Source organism: Acipenser ruthenus, chromosome 12 (genome assembly GCF_902713425.1).
Source record: "Acipenser ruthenus chromosome 12, fAciRut3.2 maternal haplotype, whole genome shotgun sequence".
In the NCBI taxonomy this organism is placed as follows: Eukaryota; Metazoa; Chordata; class Actinopteri; order Acipenseriformes; family Acipenseridae; genus Acipenser; species Acipenser ruthenus.
Window position 1 is genome coordinate 18,017,687 of NC_081200.1, and position 26,367 is coordinate 18,044,053.

At 44.8% G+C, this 26,367-nt stretch overlaps 2 long non-coding RNA genes across 2 annotated transcripts; both read right to left on the minus strand.

The window, feature by feature from the left end:
• Positions 1–8,814: 8,814 nt before the first annotated feature.
• LOC131740066 (uncharacterized) lies at positions 8,815–9,918 on the minus strand. The gene is made up of 3 exons (XR_009330701.1): positions 9,782–9,918; positions 9,633–9,683; positions 8,815–9,546 (listed from the first exon to the last, which is right to left on the minus strand). It is a non-coding gene; the product is annotated as an uncharacterized LOC131740066 (long non-coding RNA).
• A 5,625-nt stretch (positions 9,919–15,543) lies between these two features.
• Positions 15,544–16,724, minus strand: LOC131740064 (uncharacterized). The gene is made up of 3 exons (XR_009330698.1): positions 16,511–16,724; positions 16,362–16,412; positions 15,544–16,275 (listed from the first exon to the last, which is right to left on the minus strand). It is a non-coding gene; the product is annotated as an uncharacterized LOC131740064 (long non-coding RNA).
• Positions 16,725–26,367: the final 9,643 nt, after the last annotated feature.

The following is a 26,367-nucleotide window of genomic DNA, read 5'->3' on the forward strand; positions in this document are numbered from 1 at the left end:
GTGTGTTATTCTTGAGCACTACACCATCTACACCTGCACACTGCAATCCACCTGTTGACACGTGGTTTCAGAACAGGGATATGGACGTCCCTGCATTAACAGCGCTGGATCAGAGACAGGAGGAGGAGCGACGGAGAGAGGAACGATACATGGCGCTGAGCGAGGAGGGTTGGATTCAGAGACGCACCCTAGGCACTAGCAGGACCCATGATGGCACCCTTAAAGCAGGGGTGCAGAGGATGACCCAGAGGGGTACTTGGATGTCTACCACCACGTTATGGCCTAAGGAATACTGGGCCAGTCAGTCGGGCCCCTGTTTAAGCAGGGAAGACCAAACCGCCTATCGGGCCATGACTAACGAGGAGGCTAACCAGTACAACCTCAGAGATCATCCTCCAGCCCCTGAACATCATATGGTGCCAGAAGCAGGTGAGACCTGGGGAAATGATCGGGAAGGGCCTTGTATTATTGATGTGATGGTTGGTAAGGCGAGTACCCAGGCTTTAGTGTGCACAGACCTTAAGTCAATCGGCTCTCGAGTCGTGGCAGCCACAAGGCCAGGTGGCAATTTCTTGTATCCATGGAAATATGGCAACTTACCCTACCCTAGAAGGATATGTATCGATAGGACCGATACAACGCCACCTCGTAGTGGGGGTGGTGGAAAGGCTACCACACCCCATAATTCTGGGCCAGGACAGGCCAAACTTTTGAACAATTAAAAGCTACGGACAACGAACACAATTGCATTTTATTGATGGCAATTTGAATGCACACAGATACCGTGACGAGATCCTGAGGCCCATTGTCGTGCCATTCATCCGCCGCCATCACCTCATGTTTCAGCATGATAATGCACGGCCCCATGTCGCAAGGATCTGTACACAATCCCTGGAAGCTGAAAATGTCCCAGTTCTTCATGGCCTGCATACTCGCCAGACATGTCGCCCATTGAGCATGTTTGGGATGCTCTGGGCCGACGTGTACGACGGCGTGTTCCAGTTCTCTCCAATATCCAGCAACTTTGCACGGCCATTGAAGGAGTGGGACAACATTCCACAGGCCACAATCAACAACCTGATCAACTCTATCGAAGGAGATGTGTCGCGCTGCATGAGGCAAATGGTGGTCACACCAGATACTGACTGGTTTTCTGATCCACGCCCCTAACTTTTTTAAGGTATCTGTGACCAACAGATGCATATCTATATTCCCAGTCATGTGAAATCCATAGATTAGAGCCTAATTAATTTATTTCAATTGACTGATTTCCTTATATGAACTGTAACTCAGTAAAATCTTTGAAATTGTTGCATGTTGCGTTTTATATTTTTGTTCAGTGTATTTTTTTGGTATGTTAAATGTTCCCATGTGTTGCTGCAACTGTTTAAGTAAGGTGTGTGTGTTTGGCTCTGTTTCCAAGATAGCTCCAAGATGACTTCTCATGTATATCTCGGAACTACATTTCCCATCATCCTCCTGCTTACTGATAAATCTAACTCATATGTGAAAAATACTGAAATACATGAGAAGCCATGCAAAGCCATCTTGGAAACCAGAACCAGAGAGGACTGCAGTTTTAAAGGGGGGGGGGGGGGGGCAAGATGTAAAAATAATAAAAATTAAAACAATACACACTTACTTACTTAAGTTGAGGCTACACATGTGTATTGACCATTTGCTACTATTAGTAATAGGGCCAGATTAAATCAAAACTCACCCACCCGCAATCACAAAGTACAAACCCGAACTCGCTGGCGACATTTTTTTATTTATTTTTTTGCTCCAAGGCTTTTTTTTTCTACTCACAAAAAAACTTGCCATGAAGTATTGGGTTATAATTTTCAATTAGCAGATGGGTCAAAGTTTAGTTTTATATGGACCATAGTCTAAAAATATCTGCTCTTGCGACCATCCTCTTTCAAGTTAAAGTATAGTAGTTTTCTGATTTGATTTGTAGTTAAATCTGAAAAACTACAAAACTATATAGCAATTAAAGGACAAAAAAATAGTTTATAAAAAAAAAAGTACTATAGCATACTATAGTAAACTGTAATTGTCTACAGTTTACTGTAGTATGCTATGGTACATTTTATTAGGGGTCACAGCACAGACACCAAAGTTTGATGTTGGTGTTTCATTATTGACACAAATCATAAGAACGTTTACAAACGAGAGGAGGCCATTCAGCCCATCTTGCTCGTTTGGTTGTTAGTAGCTTATTGATCCCAGAATCTCATCAAGCAGCTTCTTGAAGGATCCCAGGGTGTCAGCTTCAACAACATTACTGGGGAGTTTGTTCCAGACCCAATTCTCTGTGTAAAAAAAGTGCCTCCTATTTTCTGAATGCCCCTTTACCTAATCTCCATTTGTGACCCCTGGTCCTTGTTTCTTTTTTCAGGTCAAAGTTGTCCCCTGGGTCGACATTGTCTATACCTTTTAGGATTTTGAATGTTTGAATCAGATCAGCGCGTAGTCTTCTTTGTTCAAGACTGAATAGATTCATTTCTTTTAGCCTGTCTGCATACGACATGCCTTTTAAACCAGGGATAATTCTGGTTGCTCTTCTTTGCACTCTTTCTAGAGCAGCAATATCCTTTTTGTAACGAGGTGACCAGAACTGAACACAATATTCTAGGTGAGGCCTTACTAATGCATTGTAAACTTTTAACATTACTTCCCTCCTTTTTTTTTTTTTTTTTTTTTAAATTCAACATTTCTCACAATATATCCGAGCATCTTGTTGACCTTTTTTATAGCTTCCCCACATTGTCTAGATGAAGACATTTCGGAGTCAACATAAATTCCTAGGTCTTTTTCATAGTTCCCTTCTTCAATTTCACTATCTTCCATATGATTTATAATGCACATTTTTATTGCCTGCATGCAATACTTTACACTTTTCTCTATTAAATGTCATTTGCCATGTGTCTGCCCAATTCTGAATGCTGTCTAGATCATTTTGAATGATCTTTGCTGCTGCAACAGTGTTTGCCACTCCTCCTATTTTTGTGTCGTCTGCAAATTTAACGAGTTTGCTTACTATACCAGAATGTAAATCATTAATGTAGATTAGGAATAGCAGAAGACCTAATACTGATCCCTGTGGTACACCACTGGTTACCTCACTCCATTTTGAGGTTTCTCCTCTAATCAGTACTTTTCTGTTTTCTACCTGTTAACCACTCCCTAATCCATGTGCATGCATTTCCTTGAATCCCTACTGCGTTCAGTTTGAGAATGAATCTTTTATGCGGGACTTTGTCAAAAGCTTTCTGGAAATCTAAATAAACCATGTCGTATGCTTTGCAGTTACTCATTTTTAATGTTGCATCCTCAAAAAAGTCAAGTAGGTTAGTTAGACACGATCTCCCTTTCCTAAAACCATGCTGGCTGGCTCCCAGGATATTGTTACCATATCGGTAATTTTCCATTTTGGATCTCAGTCTTATTGGTCTGTAGTTACCTGGTTCGGTTTTGTCTCCCTTTTTGTGGATCGGTATTATGTTTGCTATTTTCTAGTCTGCCGGTACAACCCCTGTGTCAAGAGACTGTGTTGCATGATCTTGGTTAGCGGTTTGTAAATAACTTATTTCATTTCTTTTGAGTACTATTGGGAGGATCTCATCTGGCCCAGGGGATTTGTTTATTTTAAGAGCTCCTAGTCCCTTTAACACTTCTGCCTCTGTTATGCTAAAGTTATTTAAAATTGGATAGGAACAGGTCGACATGTCGGGCTTGTTGTCAGTGTCCTCCTTTGTAAAAACCTGTGAAAAGTAATCATTTAATATATTTGCTATCTCTTTTTTTCATTTATGATTTTGCCATTTGTGTCTCTCTTAGACATTTAACCTCCTCTTTTAAATGTTCTCTTGCTGTTGTAATATTGGAAAAATATTTTTGAATTGGTTTTAGCCCCCTTAGCAATATTGATTTCTATCTCTTGGCCTTTCTAACTTCCTTTTTGACTTGTGTTTGCAGTTCCAAGTACTCTTTCTGTGTACTTTGTTTTTGGTCCCTTTTTAAATGCTCTAAAGTGCCTTTTCGCTGAATATTTAATTTTGTTTTAGATTTAGATTTGTCTACTTTTGGGATGCAATTGTTTTGCTCCTGTAGTAGTGTTTTACGCCTCCTACATTTTTAAAAAACAGCCATTCTTTTTTCTGTGGATGTTTTCTCTATTTTACTCCAATCTACTTCTGTTAGTCTCTGTTTCATACCTTCATAGTTTGCTTTTCTAAAATTGTAAACCTTCGCTTTAGTCATTACTTTTGTGGTTTTAAAAAATACTTTCAAATGAGACCATGTTGTGGTCTGAGTTTGCCAATGGCTCTCTGACCTCTGTTTTAGTTATTCTGTCTTCATTATTTGAATAGACTAAATCAAAGCATGCCTCCCCTCTAGTCGGTATCTTGACAAATTGCGTTAGGAAGCAGTCATTTGTCATTTCCACCATTTCAATTTCGTTCGTCGTGCCCCCCATCGGGTTTTCCCATTTTATATGGGGGAAGTTGCAGTCCCCCATTAGCATGGCTTCTCCTTTTCTACACGCATTTCGAATGTCATTGTACAACAGATTATTTTGCTCAGCGTCTGAATTTGGCGGTCTATGCCATGCTCCTATTATGCCCTTTGAATTTGTGTCCATTATTCTGACCCTTATTGATTCTGCATTGTTTTCTTTGTCCTGATTTAGCACCTGGGCTTCAAGACTATTTCTTATGTATAGCGCTACCCCTCCGCCTCTTCTGTCCTGCCTGTCTTTCCTATATAGTGTGTACCCACTAATATTATATTTGTCTCCATCACTCTCAGACAACCAAGTTTCTGTAACACCTATCACATCGTAGTTACTTGTTAGTGCAGTAGCTTCAAGTTCTAACATTTTGTTTCTGAGACTTCTAGCATTAAGATAAATACATTTAATAGTGGTCTTACCTGAGTTGTTGCCCTTGTTTTCGATGTGGTCTCCCTTCTGTTTTTTTTGTTTTCTCCCCACTTCCTCTTCTAGTTTTAAATGCTTCTGGACCTCCTCAAGGATCCTTTCTCCATGTAGATTGGTTCCCTTTCTGTTTAAGTGCAGTCCGTCCCATCTATATAGATAGTCCTTGTTGTAGAACGTGCTCCAATGTTCAAGAAAGATGAAGCCTTCCTGTGTGCACCACGATTTCAGCCATGCATTTTGATTTTGTATTTCCAGCTGTCCATATGGTCCTTTGCAAGGTGCCGGCAGTATCCCAGAAAATACCAGAGTTTTGGTCTTGTCTTTAATTTCCTTCCTACCTCTCTGAATTTGTTTTGCAGGGATCTTGGTCTGTCTCTTCCAATGTTGTTTGTACCGATGTGGACGACTACTACCAGGTCATCTCCTGTTTGTTCTAGGAGCCTGTCCACATTCTCGGTGATCTGCTTGACTGAGGCTCCTAGAAGGCAGCACATTGTTGTAGTAAGGGGGTCCAAACTGCGAACTGAACTTGCTGTGTTTCTCAATATGGAGTCCCCAACAATCATGACCTCCCTTCTTTTTGCTGCCTGGCCAGCACTGTTTATAGGGTCCTGGATGTTGTTCCTTTCATTCTCTTGATGTTGGTTTTGGTCATTTAAATGTTGAAGTGGCTGCCTTTGTTTGTGCTAGTGCTGCGGGCTCTGCCCCTCCCCCGTGTCTCAGAACGCCATGGAATTTGAATCGGCTGCTCAGTTTCAGCTTATATATATATATATATAATATATATATATAATATTTTTTTTTATTTATTTTTTTTGGATAATGCTTCTTCATTCCACAGTCAAGTTCCAAAGAACTGTTATGAGAGACTGAGCAAAACAAGTGTGTCTATTTACAGACTAGAACGGGCTGTGTTAATATTTGGAAAATAAACTCTAGCAGCATCTACCATTACAGGAAAGCATTCACCTGCCTACAAAGATGTTCCTGCCTAGTCCCAGCTGGACTCTGAGACTGTCACTGCATTGATTGGTGTGTACAATGAAACCTTGCTACATCTAGCTGTAGTTATGCTCTGAGTCCAGAGCCCTATCTACCATTCTCCACTGCTGCCCATTGAATTAATCTGTAGTCTTGAACAGCCAGTCATAAGGTTTAGTAAAATCTAAAACAAAGCTTTGTTTGTCAATGTCTGTCCAATGTCAATAGACAAAGTAAAAATAATTATTTCCTGTGACCAATTTCTCACTTAAACATTAAAAACTTTGAGACCTTAAATGGAATGTTTGGATAGATAGATAGATGTAGATTGTTTCAACTTTTTTTCTGTTTTCTTTTAGCCTGCGTGATTTCTTCAAAGTTTCCTGGTACAACCCGTCACGATGTTAAAAACACCTTGCAGAGAGTGCAATAATGAAAGCGTTGCACAATAAAAAGCGTACAAAGTGTGACTGTTCGTTTTTTAAATGCTTTTTCAGGTTTTCCTCTCATGTCAAATTGAATATCCTTTTAATTAAGTTATTTTATTAATTCACATTCTTGAAACGGAGAGAGCTACGCCAGGCCACTGGCCCTTTTTTAGGGCTTGTGCACATTGTTTTTTTTAGTTGGCTTTTGTGTCTTGGAGAGGGCCCTGATTGCATTTTTTTTATGTTTTGAAATGTAAACTGATACAGAAATGTGTCGGTCCTTATTTTATCATTTGTGGAAAGCGAACATGTCTTATTACAGATCGGAAATGTTACAGGTTAAGACTTAAAGGATAGCTTTTGACATGTTTGAAACAAATGTCAAAAGATATCCTTTTAATATGCCATTTCTAAATTTCATTTCTTTTTACGCATCAGAAATAATCGCTGAGTATTCTACAGTGCAGCAGAATATCTGCCAATTCAGTAGTTTACGACTATAAGAAATGAGGTGTGAGGTGTGAGCACAGGACTTTGAGAAAAGCAACCTGTGAGGGGCGGACTGGGATTAAAAATTGGCCTGGGAAGTTCGGGTCCACCGGCCCACATTTATGTCAAAATCAACATACCGAAATAATAAAAATGAAATAACGCAGCACGCCGTCATGATGAAGTATCAAACAAAACAAAACAAAAAGTTTTAAATTGTTGGGGTAAAACTTCTCTCTAAAATTGTAGGCTATAGCTACTACCAGGCTTTCAGACATATTAGGGGCGATTTAGGTATGGCAAAGTATAGGCTATGGCAGTTGCCATACCATGGCTTCATGATCTAGAAGTCACAAATAATAGGCTATCCTATTGAAAATATCGGATTTTTCCGTCTACGAAATATTTTTCTATTCTTTATCTCCTCACGTCTCTGTGTCTGCCACCGCTTTGTCAGTGAATGCAACATGCCCCTGGATAAGGGCGTCTGCTAAGAAATAAATAATAATAATAATAATAATAACATTGTATCAGAGCTAGATTTTTTGCCAATTTGTCCAGTTTACGCACCACGGATTATTTCATTGATGGCTCTGCTCTATGCAATTACAATTTTCTGTTTACAGTAATCGGTGGTCTAAGATCTAATTGCATATCAGATTATTTTAAACACAAGATTGCCGACCAGTTGGTAGGCTATTTAGTATTTGTATTTACTGTAAGCAAATAAACATGAGTAGTCCATTTATCAAGCAAAAAGAAACCATTCTCACCACACAAATACCAACCTCAGTAGGCCTAATAATAAACTGTAAAGTATAAACACATATCTTATTTATCAATTCTAGAAACCATCACCGACCTCACACAGGTCTCACAACTCTTTCTCTGTAGACATTAGCATGAACCCTTCCAAGTGGTCTTGGGACATAGTGCTTCTCAATCTATTCTTGACAAACTTCACAGTAGAGAAACACCTTGGACATGCTTCTTGCGTTACTGACAAAGTCAGGAGGAATTTGTAGCCCAAACCAATTACATGATGGGCATCGGTCAATAAATTGTATTGGGGTAGAATCAAATAGCAACACACTGCACAGTTTTGCATGAAGTGCAAGTTTTGTTCTCTAGCTCCAGCTCTTCTTCACATGGTTCACTGTTTCCATCCTCCTCAGGCATCTCACTTGTTGTTCTGACCCTGTATCTATCCAAAGCTGACATCTTCAGTCTGTCCCACTGTGTTAGGGTGATAACAAAAATGTGTCTAGCTCTTTGGAATGAGGGCGTGTGAAGTAATCAAAGCTACCAGCTGACCCCCCCCCCCCCCAAATTCACTTCAAATGCCTGCATCTTGTGTGTCTCTCTCTCTCTCTCCTTCTCTTTCCTCAGCTGTTGTTCTTTCTGCACTGGACCCTGCAACAGCATCCATTATGTCCCTCTCTCGCTCCTCAAGCTCAGCTGCATCTGCTTTAATATGCATAAAATAACAACAGCAATCAATTTAATTAATACCTTTAGCAAACTTTATTATAATTTGAAAGAATACTCACAAGAACATAGCTTGTTTAATTTATAAAACGGATAGTTCCGGTCCTCCTCTCTGATTGGTCAAAACAGCAATCCAGCCATGCTATATTCAACCATAGGCCACTCTTGGGCCTTCTCACTGTTCCATAAACTAAACTATATATTTGTGCAACAACCTAATCAACATCGATCTAAATATCAAACCCAATCAAATTCATGTGAAATGATTGCTTTAAAATTTGGGATTTTGTTAGTGTGATACAATACATGCAATGTGAAATCTACGCTGCGAGTGTCCAGTAGGGGGCAATACTATAGCCAAATGACATGTCATGCTATAGTTGTACAAATAAAAATTGGCTAATACCACCATCAGCTCGGCTTGCCATGATTTTGTTTCATGTGGCGTCCACGACCGATTCTCTATTTAACTGTACAGGTCGCGATGCAGACTACGCCATCTATAGTTTAACGAGAAATAGAACCTCACATAACCTTATTAATCTAGCAGCAATATTTGGGTACCCCACACAGAGCCCCTCTCAAATAAATGAAAAGACAAAAGAATGGAAATTGGTTGTGCCAACAAAATCTTTATTATCAACAACAACACTAAAACCCACAATTGCTGCAGTGCAATTACACACAATCCTAACCATATATCTTGCACAATAGAATAATTGCTTATTTATTGTCCCCAGCGACACCTAGAGGAGAGATAGCGAAACGTCCATCCAATTAATAAATATTTGGCTGCTCCACCCACCAAAGCCCAGAAGGGCAGTCAACCACCACCTGTGATAAAATAAACAAAAAGAAACCACACGTGAATTATTAAAGTAAATATATTAAAAGTGTAACTCTAAACAATCGCCACACCAAACATAATAGTGCACAATTCAAAAAGAAAACACAACCCAGCACCTTACTTGACTAAACGTTCAATGCTCTGTAGAGCAGAGCAGCTACAATAGCGACGCTCTCCCTCGCAGCTCCTATAGACACACACTAAAAGCTAGCTAAACGCTGCACGATACTATTAAAACTGTAAAGACAAATACAAACGTGCGTACACAAACTAAAACAAACAAGGGACAATAATAAGCAAAAACAATGTGCAAGATAAACACAGGGAAAGACAACTAGCAGAAACAGTGGCTGGCGGCGTTCCACTTCCTACAACAACAAAAGAAACCTTGTTACGCCGCACCACCACAACAAATCTAACACAGCAGTTACATTGAAAACACAGTTTCCATTACCTCGGGAGAGTCCGGAATACTGACGTCCAAAAGAATATCCGCCGACTCGCCCTACAATATACCAATAACAATACCATAAAACCAGAACACCAAAAGAGTACTGCACATAAAAATTAAGAGGGAGCAAAACAATAGTGCAACCAGCTTACCTCGTCACAGGGGGAACCACGGGAACACAGGAACACCAAAACACAGCTGCACATCGACTACCTGGTTCTCTTGCACCCTTATGGTGCCGATATTTATACTGCCAACAATTAACACTTCCTGGTTCCCGCGGTCCCACCTGTTACATTCTACCCCCCATATTTTGCGTCGACGCCCCCGTCGCCAATACTTTTAACAACCACTGCCCGAAATACCAGGTAGTGACTCAACTATACAACTGTCGGTGCCTGGCCTAGTAAGATTCGCAGCCCTTATTGCTAGACCTGGAACGTCTTCGATGTGTTGGACTACAGACCTAGGAAGGTTGTGGGGATTAGAATGATAACCTGCAGTACTCCGTACGGTCCGTCGCAAAACCTCTTCTACCACTGGGGCAGTTTCCTCCTGCACCACTAGAGACTGCTGTCCCAGTTCCTCTTCCTCAGATGATAGAATAGGGGCCTCCTGAGGTACTGGGACTCTGCTACACACCACACTCTCCCCATCCTCTGATGATGTATCTTCTCCTGCAATGGGAAACTGTGAGGGGAACAGGCCAAAATCAAGGTCTACAGCAGGTGACGTTACTTCCACCACATTGGGATGAAGTGGTCTTAACTCCCCTCGATGGACATGCCGAACTATCCCAGTTCCATCCACAGGGGCAACAGAATAAACTGCCCCCTGTCCTTTAGGGGACCGTACCACTTTATACACCATAGGGTTCCAAATATCCTGAATTTTATTCCGTCCTCTGCTGCTGTGGTTCTTCAAGTAAACCAATTGCCCTTCCTCTATCCTCACATCCCGGACCTTCTCGTTATGCCTTCTCGCCCTCCGCTGTGCCGCATCCAACAGGCGCTTTCGAGTCTCTCCAAAAACTGTTTGCAAATTCTCTTGATGTTCCGCTAGCCAGTCCTCCACAGTACCCCCGGCTGGCTCCACTTCTCCAACTCCAAGCCGGGAATCTATAGGCAGATGAGGTTTTCTTCCAAACAACAGATAGTAAGGAGACTGACAAGTACTCTGATGAACCGACGTATTATAAGCAAACAACATTTGGGGAAGATGAACAGCCCAGCGACGTTTCTTCTCTGGAGGGAGTGTCCGCAAGAGGTCATGGAGAGTGCGATTAAACCTCTCACATTGGCCATTCCCCTCAGGATGGTAAGGAGTCGTCCGACTCTTCTGCACCCCATACAGTTGGCAGAGCTGGTAAATCAAGGTGCTCTCAAAGTTTCTTCCTTGATCTGAATGAATTCTCTCAGGCACTCCAAAACGATAAAACCACTCCTGGACTAATACTTTAGCCACCGTACTAGCTCGCTGATCCCGAGTTGGTACTGCCTGCGTATACTTTGAGAACACATCTGTCATTATTAAAACATTTTCCCTACCATCACTAGAGGGCTCCAATACAGTAAAGTCAATCGCCAACACTTCTAGGGGCCTTGAAGCAAGTAAATTCCCCATAAAGGTTCTGATCTTCGGCTGAACCGCCTTGGACAATGTACATCGAATGCATTGTTCACACCAGTGCTTAACATCCTTCCCCATACCTGGCCAAAATACTCTCTGTCGAATCAGGTGCATAGTTCGCTCCACCCCTTGATGGCCATGGTCATCATGTAAACTAGTAAGCACTTCTTTCTTAAGAATTTCAGGGAGTAAAAGTTGTAAAAACTTCTTACCTCCTCCTGAAGGATATGTAGCACGATACAGCACATCTTGCTTTTGCTCAATCCGTTCCCACTGACGCAACAGTTCCAACACTGGCTTTAACAGCCGTGTTCTCTCGATATGGTCCGGTCCATAACCCCGTCTCCAAAAATCACAGAAACATCCAATTACAGGGTCCTGGGCCTGCAAGGTGGCCAAATCAGCTTTCTGCCGAATAGGCAGAGCCGTGATGGTACGCTGAATTACTTCCCCTGGCCTCACGTCCTGACATTGAAGTCCTGACTGAGACTGTCGTAGAACAAGGGGAAGACGAGATCCCACTGCCGCTCCAGCCTCAGCAGCCATAACATCCTCCTCCTCATACTGCCGAGACAGGGCATCGGCATTGCCATTGAGTCGACCAGGGCGATACTTAATCTCAAAAGAGAACGATGCCAGTTGTGCCACCCATCGCTGTTCTAGTGCCCCCAGCTTGGCAGTCTGCAAATAACTGAGAGGGTTATTATCAGTGTATACCAGGCAATGCTGTCCGAGCAAATACTCCCTGAACTTTTCCGTCATGGCCCATTTCAGGGCCAGTAGCTCCAATTTCATGGAGCTATAGTTCTCCATTTTCCGCTCTGTTGGTCTCAACCCACGACTAGCGAAGGCAATGGGACGCAATTTTCCATCTTGTTCTTGGGACAATACAGCCCCTAGCCCCTGATGACTGGCATCTGTCTCCAAAACAAAAGGCTTCGAAAAATCAGCATAAGCCAAAATTGGCGAAGAAACAAGTTTAGTTTTTAATGCCTGAAAACATGCATTGCACTCCCTAGTCCAGATGCTCTCCGTAATAACCCCTGGGCCTCTCCGTCCTCTTTTGCCAGCTCCTGCTAACTCAGCCACTACCTGATGAAGGGGGGCCGCCAACTTTGCAAATCCCTCAACAAACCTACGGTAGTAACTGCAGAATCCCAAAAATGACCGGAGCTCAACAAGACTTCTAGGCCGCTTCCATTCTGCAACAACAGTGATCTTCTCAGGGTCAGTGGCTACACCCTCACAGGAAACCAAATGCCCCAGATATTTAACTTTTGTACGGAAGAAACAGCACTTACTGAGATTAGCCTTAAGGCCCTGATGTTGAAGGCGACTAAGGACCATTTCTAGACGTCCCAGATGCTGTTCCACAGTCGAAGAAAACACAACCACATCATCCAAGTACAAGAGGAGAGACTGGCAACTCTGATCTCCAAACAGTCGCTCCATTAGTCGCTGGAATGTGCCAGGGGCATTACAGAGTCCGAAAGGCATCCTGTTAAACTCAAACAGACCAAAAGGGGTACAAAATGCCGTTTTATGCCGATCAGGTTCTGCTACCGGAACTTGATTATATCCGCTTGCTAAATCAAGTGTGGAGAACCAACGCGCGCCTGAGAGGGCATCCAAGGATTCTTCAATACGGGGTAGGGGGTATGCATCCTTCCGGGTCCGGGCATTAAGTTGCCTGTAATCAACACACATACGCAGGCTGCCATCTTTCTTCTGCACCAACACAATAGGAGAAGCATAAGGGCTACTACTCTCACGAATAACCTGGCTTTCCAACAGCTGCTTTATATGGGCCTTTACGGCCTCATATTGCGAAGGGGGTATTCTTCTATGTCGTTGGCGGACTGGCACATTGTCCACCAGGGGGATCTCATGGGTAATAACATTTGTGCACCCTATATCACCCTCACCCTCAGCAAACACAGTATGGTACTTGTGTAGCAACTGCTGCACCTGCTGCTGTTCAACTAAGGTTAACCCAGATAAATCAAGGCCAGAAAAATCAGATAAGGAGCCCATGTTACCAGATGGTACACCCTGCACATTAACAATTGCAACATGTTCAGGGGCCCCTACCTCCTCAATTTGGATACCGGTAGCAGGCTCCTGCACTACCTCTACCCAATGTGCTGTCCCCAAAACTTCACGGGGATGTAAATAGGCTACATTCACCCCTACATTTACCACCGGTACCTGTACCTGCCCCTTTACTATATTTACTACAGCGGAAGGCAATAGGAGTCCAGTAGGTAGGGCACCTTCACCTGGCCCCAAGGGTTCTAATAGTGCTGTCCATGGCAACATACTACCACCCTGAGGGCCGGTAGCCTGAACCATAACCATCGTGCCAGCAGGAATACTGACTAACCCAGCTCCCTGCACTTTTATCTTACCCACCTGGGATGTGCCAGTCACCACGCGTCGACAAAAATGAAGTGCCTTCTGCCAATCTACACCTGCATTAACAACAGGGGGGACCTGAAAAAGCACGGGCCCATGTTGTGAGAATAACTCACGATAACACTCCTCAATTACATTCATTCCCAGAAGCCCTGGTAGCTCTCCTCTACAACACTTGGCCCCAATGCCTGGGGGGTCTTTAACAACCAAAACCCCACGACTGGGAATTAACTTCCCCAATACTTGTACATCCAACTCCAAATAGCCCACATACGGTATCTCTAAACCATTGGCAGCTTGAAGCCTTAACCAACCACAATCTCTAAGCTTCCCCCCACCTCTAAACTTAAAATTCTGGGAAAAGAAACTTTCTGTAACAGTAGTAACCATTGAACCAGTATCCAATACACAAGGCACTAAGACCCCGCTCATATAGACTTTCACTACCGGACAACGGCCTAACAAACATGATACCGCAGTGGCGCTATCTGGAGTAGCACTGGAGCCTACACTGCCCCCAACCAATGTATGGCTCTGTACACTGGCGGGCCCTAGTTTTCCGATGGCAGAGTCCTGCTACTGGGCTCTAACCTCCCCCCATCACTACCAGGCACTTGCCCATGTTGTGACTGCTCTCGCACACAACGCCGTGCAATATGGCCAGCCAGGTTGCACCGATTACAAATGGGCCTCCCTTCTGAATCATACCTATACCTAGAAAGGCTCGGAGATGCCCCCTGTCCTTTACTAATAGCCCGTGGCTGTTCTAAGAGCTGTAATAAGTGATCAATTTGCAACTGTTGACTACTTAAAATCCCTCTAATTTCCTCCAACTCACTATCCTGTGTTTTTAATACAGCAACCGCTTCACAACTGCCTTGGACCTCTGATTGGATACTACTGAGTCGGGCTGGGGGAGCACGAACAGCACTAATTGATCCCCGTTCCCCTTCCTGAACCCATCTAATTGCCTCTTGACGTAAGGCTATTAAAGTAATCTGTGGGTCTCGACGTACAATACATTTTAACTCCCGGCGCAACATACTGTCTCGCACATTCTCTGCGAATTGATCCCTTAGCACAATCTCTGAATTTGGAATACTGTTAGAATTACCCCGCAAGACCATTTCGAGTAAGGACATTAATGCATGGGAGTACTCATTAAGAGACTCCCCCTCTTTCTGCCTTCGCTCAAAAAACTGCTTGTACAAACCCACATAGGACTGAGAACAGCCATATAATTCAATCAATATTTTAAATACTTTCTCAGGATCCTCTCTTTCTTCCTTGGATCGGTATTTTATCTCATTTCTAGCCTCCCCTTCTAAATGGTCATATAAAAAAATTGCCTGATCTACTTTAGACATATGTCGGGCCCTAATGCTAGTCCGTGCTTCCTCCACCCAATCATCAATAGACAATCCACCAACCATGGTCTTACCTTGGAATTTGGGGCACCTCCATTCCCGTGGTAAATACACTAATCTTTCAGTTACCGCAGGGCTTTCTCCTGGTACAGCTGCAAGTGCATTCTGCTGTCTAGCAGCCAGGGTATCATGAGCTGCCCTCAGCGCCTGCAACTGCTCCCTCAACTGCTCCATTTCTGCCATTTTAGCACCTTAAGACAAGTTAGCGCTAAAATAAAAAATAAACTTGATGGGGAGTGTTCTCTAGGGTGCCGAGTCTTCTACATCCACGTTAGAAGAGCCAAGCCACTGTTTCCCTATCTTTCCCTTTATACAAAAAATAAATAAATAAACAAACAAATAACTTCAGCACTGCAGCATACACAACCAATTTCCAAAGATCCTGCCGACTACGCCAAAATGTGGCGTCCACGACCGATTCTCTATTTAACTGTACAGGTCGCGATGCAGACTACGCCATCTATAGTTTAACGAGAAATAGAACCTCACATAACCTTATTAATCTAGCAGCAATATTTGGGTACCCCACACAGAGCCCCTCTCAAATAAATGAAAAGACAAAAGAATGGAAATTGGTTGTGCCAACAAAATCTTTATTATCAACAACAACACTAAAACCCACAATTGCTGCAGTGCAATTACACACAATCCTAACCATATATCTTGCACAATAGAATAATTGCTTATTTATTGTCCCCAGCGACACCTAGAGGAGAGATAGCGAAACGTCCATCCAATTAATAAATATTTGGCTGCTCCACCCACCAAAGCCCAGAAGGGCAGTCAACCACCACCTGTGATAAAATAAACAAAAAGAAACCACACGTGAATTATTAAAGTAAATATATTAAAAGTGTAACTCTAAACAATCGCCACACCAAACATAATAGTGCACAATTCAAAAAGAAAACACAACCCAGCACCTTACTTGACTAAACGTTCAATGCTCTGTAGAGCAGAGCAGCTACAATAGCGACGCTCTCCCTCGCAGCTCCTATAGACACACACTAAAAGCTAGCTAAACGCTGCACGATACTATTAAAACTGTAAAGACAAATACAAACGTGCGTACACAAACTAAAACAAACAAGGGACAATAATAAGCAAAAACAATGTGCAAGATAAACACAGGGAAAGACAACTAGCAGAAACAGTGGCTGGCGGCGTTCCACTTCCTACAACAACAAAAGAAACCTTGTTACGCCGCACCACCACAACAAATCTAACACAGCAGTTACATTGAAAACACAGTTTCCATTACCTCGGGAGAGTCCGGAATACTGACGTCCAAAAGAATATCCGCCGACTCGCCCTACAATATACCAATAACAATACCATAAAACCAGGACACCAAAAGAGTACTGCACATAAAAATTAAGAGGGAGCAAAACAATAGTGCAACCAGCTTACCTCGTCACAGGGGGAACCACGGGAACACAGGAACACCAAAACACAGCTGCACATCGACTACCTGGTTCTCTTGCACCCTTATGGTGCCGATATTTATACTGCCAACAATTAACACTTCCTGGTTCCCGCGGTCCCACCTGTTACATTCAGTTTATATCAGGGGTAACCAGCTAAATGGTGGAGAGAGAGAGAAGCAACCTGGTAAATGTTTGAGCTAATGTGTCTTTTTTTTTTTTTTTTTTAGTAACCCAGCTAGCTAGCATAGGACGGTTAGTCGATTTTGCTAACGGAGCTTAGCATAGCTATACGTAGCTGACTAGATCTCAAAAAATGACTAACGTTACAAATATTGGTGTAACTGTTTTATAAAAGCAATAAGGTACGAGAGGCTGTGATATATTGTGTATATAGTCACAGCTAGGGCATTATTAGGTACGAGGCGCAGCCGAGTCTTTAATCTATTTTAATGCAACCATGAACTCTACTGCTTGTACATGCTGTGCTCGAACCTGCCACAGCGTTGCCTTCTTCAGTGGGCTCCCTAGGCTGAGTCGGCTGATTAACACCGGCATCCTGACGTCCCTCGCTCTCCCTACTTCCAGCCGGCCTGCGGAACATGCCGTTATTTTTGTGCATTTTGAGGCATCTGCCTCGAGAGACTGTTGCCGTTTGTCTCTAATCTTTTCTGCCTCACTTTCTTTTTCTCTCCATTTTTTACACTGACACTCATCCACTATCAATACAAGAGGTTCAAACGAAAGACAAAATCTGGTTGACCAATCACGCTCTAAGAAAATCCGGGCAAGTCCAATCAGGGAGTGGCCACTCCTCTCCCCCCTTTAGATATTGTATCTACCCAAGAGATGACTGGTGTGGTGATGTGTGCGCGCGACACAGCGCGGGACTGCTAATTTAATAACCGCGTAATTCTCAGCATGTAATGGGAAGAAAAAAAATAATTATAAATCAAACGTAGACCAGTGGCCCACGCAGGTCCAAACAGACCGGCCCACCGGGGAGTCTCCCGCACTTCCCGATGGCCAGTCCGCGCCTGACCTGTGTTATTTTCTGACTGGTTGAATTGATTAGTTCTTCCATTCACAAAAAGTCAGTTGTTCATATTATTATTATTATTATTTTTTATTTCTTAGCAGACACCCTTATCCAGGGCGATTTACAGTCGTAAACAAATACATTTCAACAATCACAGTACAAGCAATAATACAATTAAGAGCAAGATAAATACAATGACTTTGGTTCTAGCAAGTACAAGTATGACAAAATACGATTCAATAATGGAGCAGATAAGTGTCAGTGCTAGTTACATCAGGATATAATTAAATACAAAATACTACAGATTAAATAACACTTGACGGATTACAGTAATCTAAAGTACAGGATTAAATGCAGTAAAATAGGGGGCAGATAAGAGCAAGTAAAGTGCATTTTAAGGATGGGTGATGTGTCCAGGGGGAAAAACAGAGTTCTACAGGTGCTGTCTAAGGAGATGAGTCTTGAGGAGGAGCCGGAAGGTGGTCAGGGACTGGACAGTCCTGACATCTGTAGGTAGGTCATTCCAGCACTGCGGGGCGAGGGTGGAGAAGGAGCGGGCTCTGGAGGCAGGGGAGCATAAAGGAGGTAGAGCCAGTCTTCTAGTGCAGGAGGAGTGGAGAGGTCGAGTGGGGGTGTAGGGAGAGATGAGGGTCTGGAGGTAGCTAGGTGCAGTCTGGTCAAAGAATCTGTAGGCTAGTACAAGAGTCTTGAACTGGATGCGAGCGGTGATCAGGAGCCAGGGGAGTGAGCGGAGCAGTGGAGTTGCGTGGGAGAAGCGAGGGAGAACACCAGGCGAGCAGCGGAGTTCTGGTTGAGCTGGAGCAGACAGGTGGCGGACGCAGGGAGGCTAGCCAGGAAGGAGTTGCAGTAGTCTAGGTGGGAGAGTACTAAGGCCTGGACCAGATGCTGTGTGGCGTAGTTGGTGACGAAGGGTCGGATTCTACGGATGTTGCTCGGGAAGAATCGGCAAGTGCGTGCCAGAGTGGAGATGGGCTGGGAATAAGAGAGGCTGGGTCCAGGGTGACTCAAAGGTTCTTAGCCGAGGAGGAGGAAGAGTGTGGTAGATTCCAGAGGAACAGAGAGATCAGAGGAGGGGGAGGAGGAGGGAAAGAAAAGGAGGTCAGATTTAGAGAGGTTGAGTTTGTGGTGATGAGAGTGCATCCAGGAGGAGATAGCAGACAGACAGGTAGAGATACGGGAGGGGATGGTGGAGTCAGAGGTGGGGAAGGAGGAAAATCTGAGCATCATCAGCATAGAAATGGTATGAGAAGCCATAGGGTGCGATGAGGGGGCCCAGGGAGCAGGTGTAGAGAGAGAACAGGAGAGGACTCAAGACCCTTGGGGGACTCCTGTTGAGAGGGCGAGGTATGGAGGTTGCTCCACGCCAGGTTACCTGGTAAGTGCGGTTGGAGAGGTAGGAGGAGAACCAGAGCAGTGCCAGAGATTCCCAGGTCAGCGAGAGGATAGTAGAATAGGCGGTTTCAGTGGAGTGAGCAGAGCGGAAGCCAAATTGGAAAGGGTCGAGCAGAGAGTGGTTAGACAGGAAAGCAGAGAGCTGGCGGTGTACAGCCCGCTCAAGGGTTTTGGAGAGGAAGGGTAGGAGGGAGACAGGACGGTAGCTCTGGAGGGAGGTGGGGTCGAGGGTAGGTTTTTTGAGGAGGGGAGTGATAGAGGCTTGTTTGAAGGTAGAGGGAAAGAGACCAGAAAGGAGAGAGGTGTTGAGAAGGGAGGAGATGAAGGGAAGTAGAACAGGAGCAGCAGCTTGAAAGAGGAGAGTGGGGAGAGGGTCCAGGGCACACGTGGTGGGTTTGTGACCCTGGAGCAGGGAGGAGAGGTCAGAGTCTGAGAGGGGCGAGAAGGTGGAGAAGGAGGGTGAGTTAGTAGAGGATGCAGTGGTGTAGGGGTTGGAGCAGGAGGGGGTGCAGGGGAGGGAGAGGTGTTCAACAGTTTGCGGATATCTGAGATTTTAGAAGAGAAGAAAGAGGCAGTCATCAGAGGAGATAGAGGAGGAGGAGAAGGTAGAGAATAGTTTACGTGGGTTGTTAGTGGAGGCTTGGATTACAGATTGGAAATAAGTATATTTAGCAGAGAAGGAGGAGAGGAGAGTGCGGTAGAGGTCTTGGGCAGCAGGGAGTTTGGTTCTCTTCCATTTCTTTTCAGTAGATCGCAGTGTGATTCTTGCGGAGCGCAGGGGAGAGGAGGGGTGAGCAGGTCGGGAGGTGAGGGGACAGAGGGAGTCGAGGGAGGAGAAGAGGGTGGAGGTAGCAGAGTCTACAGAGTTGTGAGAAGGACAGAAGGGGGGAGAGAGAGCGGAGGTTACGGCGAGAGGTGACAGTGGGGGTAGGAGGAGCAGGGAGAGAGAGAGGAGAGACAGAGAAAGAGATGAAATAGTGATCATAGAGGTCCAGGGGGGTGACAGAGGGTGGAGAGGCAGCAGGCCCTGGAGAAGGTGAGGTCCAGTTGACGGCCAGCTTTGTGGATTGGGGGGGGGATGGAGAGAGACAGAAGTCGAAGGAGAGGGAGGAATCCGGCAGAGTGGCTGGGGTTGGAGAGATCGACATTGAAGTCACCTAAAAGGACAGTTGGGGCAGACAGAGAGGGGAGGGAGAAGAGTAGATAGTCGAGTTCATCTAGAAAGTTAGCGAGAGGTCCAGGGGGACGGTACAGTACAATTAGCAGGAGTTCACAGGGAGAGGTTAGTTGGACAGCATGAAATTCAAAGGTATTAACAGAGCGTGAGGAGAGGTCGGAAGGGACAGAAAAGAGTAAGGAGGGAGAGAGGAGAAGACCAGTCCCACTTCCCCATCCAGTGAGACGCAGGGTATGGGACAGGACGTAGAGAGAGGACAGGGCGGCAGGAGTTAGTGTTATCAGGGGACAGCCAGGTTTCAGTGAGAGCAAGGAAATCGAGAGAGAGGTGGGAGGCAAAGGCAGAGATGAAGTCAGCTTTGTTAGCAGAAGAGTGACAGTTCCAGAGTGCACCAGAGAGTGTGCGGGAGAGGGGGAGAGGCAGAGGGATGAGGTTAGAGGGGTTGGAGGAGCAGCGGCAGAGAGAGGGCAGAGGACGAGAGGACAGAACAGGGATGTGAGAGACAGTCGAGACAAATAGGCACAGTGGGAGCAGTGGGGTGGAGGGTACAGACCTGACCTAGTAGATGGCTTCTTCCAGAGCGCTGTTAGGTTCGGATCTATTCGAACAGCGTCTCAGTGCAGGTCTCCCCTCGCTAGACTCCCAGCTCTTTTGTTGAGGCGCTTGTGTTAGCTGGCGCTTCGTGCTGGCGTGGAAATAGCCTGCCTGATTAATATAACAGCTGGGTGGGAAAAGAACGGCTAAACTGTGTGGAAACCAATCAAATAGCAAATCAACTTCTATTCAATTTAACCACACTCACCTGGTACTAATCGCACACTACCTCGCCTAATTCAAACACCACCTTACAATGTTACTGAATGTAGTTAATTTAAAATTACTTGAAGCAGGGACTTGCCTATCTGCCTCAGACCCTGGTTACCTGTAGTCATAGTTTTTAAAAATTGAACTGGTTAACTTTTAATTTCTTTTCATATCTATAGACTAGTGGTTCCCAACCGTAATCCTAATCTAGCAAGGAAGGTGATAAAATAAATCCATATAAGAAAAATTTTGGAAGTTTAACCTCCAAGACAGCCTGGTTTTTCAGGCCATCAGTTGCTCTACAGGTGCATTAAATGCAACTGTGCACTTTTTCTAGGGAGATACTGCATAACCAGCCCTTGTCAAGGGAGGGGGGGGGGGGGGGAATTATATATAATTTAACAGATTCCAACATTTAAAATGATTTTTATTTATTTACTGGAGGTGGGTTGTCGAGGATTTGTTCCTCAGAGACGTCAGATTCTGTGGCAAGAGTTGCGTCGCACAGTGAAGAACTTATCTGAAGCAGCAGAGAGGAGCAGCAACTGGCTGTGGTTGAGACGGAAAGATTCTGGCTGGGGATCTCAAGCACAATAGAAAGAAACGCTGATCTACGGGTAAGTAAGCTGGGCTGAGTTGAGTGGGGGACAGAGGGGGTTGATGCTGGGACGCCAGAATCACTGTCGAGCCCTCTTGAGGTGTCGTGGGCTAGTCGACGAAACACTGAGGATGGAAGGTGCCCACTTGAAGACCCCAGAGATGTACCCTACTTAGCTCAATCCAGACCGTTGTCATGCTGATGTGCTGGGGAGACCGCACTGTGGTTGATCCCCGGAGCCAGCATCGCAGCCGTTGTGTGTGCTGATGCGCTAGGGAGGCAATAAGCTGATCCCTGGAGCCAGCATTACACTTCAGCCAACAACACCAGACAGAAGAATATCTACATCATCATATGGAAGGAAGCGCAAATGGATGGAGACACATATGGATCACGTTAGTTTACTGTAAAGCTACGTCTTAGTTGGCGCTTATCTTGGCGAGAGCCGAGTTCAAATCAGCATGAAGTTTTAAAATCTACTCTCGTGTAATGGAAATCATGGAATTGTACAGTATATTGTAAGTTCCCTATATATATGTGTGTATATAAAGGAAGAGTTCCATTCAAAAACACCAATCAATTCATCAAAAACATCAATTAATTGTTTTTAGTTAATTTTATATTTTTGATTGCAGATACATGGTAGCCTTTTTCACTATTAATGTTACATGAGTAAGAACAATTAAACAAAGATAAAAAAAATGTAATCTATCTCAAATGTTTTTAACATTTATCTTTTATGCCATGCTGCATGCACCGGTGAGTTCTCTGATTGTAAAGACACTGTTCCCTTTCAATCTCGAAATGTCAACCATTTTGAGTTGGGAAATGACTTTTTTGTATCGCATGACCTGAGCACATATTTAGCACTAGAAGCCCTGTGTCAGTCATTTTGGCCGTTTTTGTTTTTTAAATGTAATTTTCTCCAGTCGTGTAACACATATGGGGCTGCGCGTTCATGTACCTTTCTGTCCGTATGTATTAAATATTCTCATAAAGCATTACATTATACCTAAAAGCCCCGGGAGCAGTCACATTGCCGGCCACACAGAAAACAATTGTATTTTGATTATACAGAATGATATATTCTACTTTTATTATTTTTATGTACCAGTCCGCAATGTGTTTAGCTGTAATCGGATTAGTCTCTACTCTCTGTCTGAGTGAATGACTGACAGTCTATTGTTTTCAATCAGCCTTTTGAAGGCTGGTGCCTGCTTGCCAGTTGCGCTGCTTTGGTCAGTCAATTAGCATCAGGACTAGTGAAAATAAATACCAGAGACCGTGGAGCAGGTGTAGAGAGAGAACAGGAGAGGACTCAAGACCCTTGGGGGACTCCTGTCCAGCAGGCTCAGCAAAAACAGCAGCAACTCTGACGGGCTCTGGCCTCAGGCCCTGCACCCGTTCAGCAAGCACCACCTTCTAGCGTGGAGGCAATGCACCATCGATGCGTGGGTGCTTGCAACCGTCCACTCCGACTACTACTCACTCCAGTTTCAAGTCGGACCTCCTCCCTTCCAGGGGCTCGTGAACACTTTGGTGTCCGACCCCGCACAGGCCTCTGTCCTCACGCAAGAATTGGATGCTTTACTCACAAAGCGTGCAATTCGCCTTATAGAACCCCCATGTCAACAGGTTTTTACTCAAGGTATTTTCTGGTATTAAAGTGGGATGGCAGGCTCCGTCCCATTTTCGATCTCAGAGGCCTGAACATATTTGTGAAGAAGAAGAAGTTGTTCAAGATGTTAACTACCCATCACATTCTCCAGTCCGTACGGCTGGGTGACTGGTTTGCGACCGTGGACCTCCGGGACACGTACTTCCACGTCCAGATACATACTGGCCACAGAAAGTACCACCTTTCGGGGCAGCGTGTATGAGTTCTGTGCTCTGCCATTAGTCTGTCTCTTGTTCCCAGGAGTTTCTCCAAGTGCACGAGACAGACACTGCCAGCTGAAGGGGTCTCAATCATGATGGCATGCCCTGAGTTGGTGGAAAAATCCTTGCCACCTCAGCGAAGGAGTAACTATGGGTGTAATTGACCGGAGAGAGGTGCTGACCACGGTTTGGAACAGCAGGGGGATCCGTGTGGTTTGGACTGGCAGGTGGCAGTTTGCCCACATCAATGCACTGGAACTGAGGGCAGTGCACCTGGCCCTGCACCATTTTCAATCGGTGCTGCATGGCAAGCATGTACTAGTGCACACGGACAATACCATTGTCGTGGCATATGTCAATCGCCGGGGGGGGCTACGGTCCCCGGGGTTGCACCAAGTGGCGTTCCAGTTGCTCACCTGGGCACAAGCGCCTTTTCTGTCCCTCAGGGTAGTCCACCTGCCGGGGGTTTCGAACCACGCAGAAGACCTGCTGTCGAGGGGGGCTCCTCGGGACGCCAAGTGGCGCCTACATCCCCAGGTGGTAGCCATGATTTGGCACAGGTTCGGCAGCGCGACAGTTGACCTGTTTCCCTCGGAGGAGTCCACACATTGCCCTCTGTGGTTCTCGATTCAGAGAGGTCGGGGGCCCTCTGGGAATTGATGCCCTAGCCCACAGCTGGCCTCAGGGCTTGCTGTGTGCCTCCCCCCCCCCCAGCGCTGATCCCGTCCTTCTTGGAGAAGGTACAGAACGAGGGCACGAGGGTCCTCCTTGTTGCGCCACTCTGAGCCAGCTCAATCGAGGACAGCCGGGGCGGATCCTGCTATGCGGGGACCTTCTCAGGCAGGCTCAGGGCCATCTGTGGTACCCCGGACCCCGGGTCAGTCCAGCTGTGGGTCTGGCCCCTGAACGGGATCGTCTGAGTGCCCTCGGACTCTCGGACTCCATTATAGCCACACTACAGAATGCTAGAGCCTCAGCGAGATCTCAGTATTCTTATAAATGGAGGATGGAGTGGTGCTTGCCGAGAGACCCCCACATTTTTTTTATTTTGGACACTCGCAAATTGTAAGATCTCCTAGGATACTAACGCCGCCCCGGATGCCCATATCTACCAATCAGTGAGAGAGCCCAGAGTAGTTATAGGCTGCTGTTAAGTGTCAATCAATAAAACCTGTCCAGTTTTCTTGAACTGGACTGACACACAATTTAATTGGATTGTGCAGGGTAAAAGTACACAAAATAGACAGTTTTCACGGTGAAGAATGAATTTCACGGTCAGTGTCACGTTTTTCATGGTCGTGAAATAGGTAGGGCCTTATTAATGTACTGTAAGCGAATCCACGTGAGCGAAACGCTTCTGTGAGCACTCCAGTATGTGACACATTTTAGTTTGTGATGTAGTATGTAGATTGATTAGGCCTATACATGTATGAAAGAGATATTCGACATATCTTAGTTGCGATGTGGGCAATAAGTCCATTAATAACACCGTGTAACAAATATATATTTTTTTTGTTCCTGGGTAGTAAGTGTTATTTCCTAATTGCTTATGCCTCAAAAGTATAGAAAATGGCTATTATTCCCCACAAACTTTGCTTTTGTGACCAGGACAGTGATATTTTGAAATTTACCTATTTTCCAGAACATTGCAGATAGATTCAGTGCTGAGTAAACTTGGAGTAACTTCTAGAACTTTCCAGTAATATAAATAGTAGTATAAATACAGGGGCCTTAAGCCCACCAGTTCAGTTTAGTTCCAGCTGCCTAAGTGGATACATATCTGCATTTTTCTGAGATGGCATCAAGAGGCTGCAAGCATCCAGCAGACGCATTTTGCTATGTCTGCAGCCAATTTATCAAGACGAGCGAAAAAGTACTCCGTGGAAACATCTGCTAAGATGTGTGAGGCCTACAAGGCATATTTCGGCATGCCTGTCGGGGATCAAGACAAACCCCGGGCACCTCATTTCACCTGCGAGCACTGAAAAAAAATTGACAGGTAAGATGGACAATTGTTGCTCGGAATTTTATATTATAAAATTTGTTAATTTTTAAAATTGTCAAAGTTTTTAATTTTAAAACGTTTTACAATTTTCAATGTTATTGAAAAAATATATCATATATGAAAAATGTTGCGAGAATCTCTTACACATTAGTCATGGGTGAAATAAATGTATTTTTGTAGGATGGTACAGAGGGGAAAAGAGAGCCATGAAGTTCGCTATCCCAAGAATTTGGCGGGAACCCACTGACCACTCAAGCAACTGCTACTTCTGCATGGTGGACCCTTCCAAACGTCGGACTGGCAAGAATGCACCTGCTATCACGTATCCGGACCTTCCTTCATCCATCGCCCCGGTGCCACACTGCCATGAGCTCCCCGTACCCACTCCTCCGGAGAGAGAGCAGCCGTCTTTAGAAGAGAGCAGCAAGTCAGAGAGCGAGGAAGACGTTGTAGATCCAGATGACAATTTCAGAGGTGGAGCTGAGGAGAGAAACCCATACTACTCCAACCAAAAAGACCTCAACGACTTGATTAGAGATCTTGGTCTCACCAAGTCCAATGCCGAGCTTTTGACGTCTAGACTCAAGCAGTGGAACTTGTTGGATGAAAGTGTGCAAGTCGCAGATCGGAGGAAGCGTCAGCAACCTTTTTCCAGCTTCTTCACCCGGCAAGATGGGCTCTGCATCTGCCACAATGTGACCAGTCTGTTCGAGGCAATCGGAATCGTCTGTAACCAGAATGAGTGGCGCCTCTTCATTGACAGCTCATCCAGGAGCCTCAAAAGCCGTGCTGCTCCATAATGGTAACAAGTACCCGTCTCTTCCCCTGGCTCACTCGGTGCACCTCAAAGAGGATTACAACAGCATCAAGACCTTGCTGGACGTACGATGAGTATGGCTGGGAGGTCATAGGAGACTTCAAAATGGTGG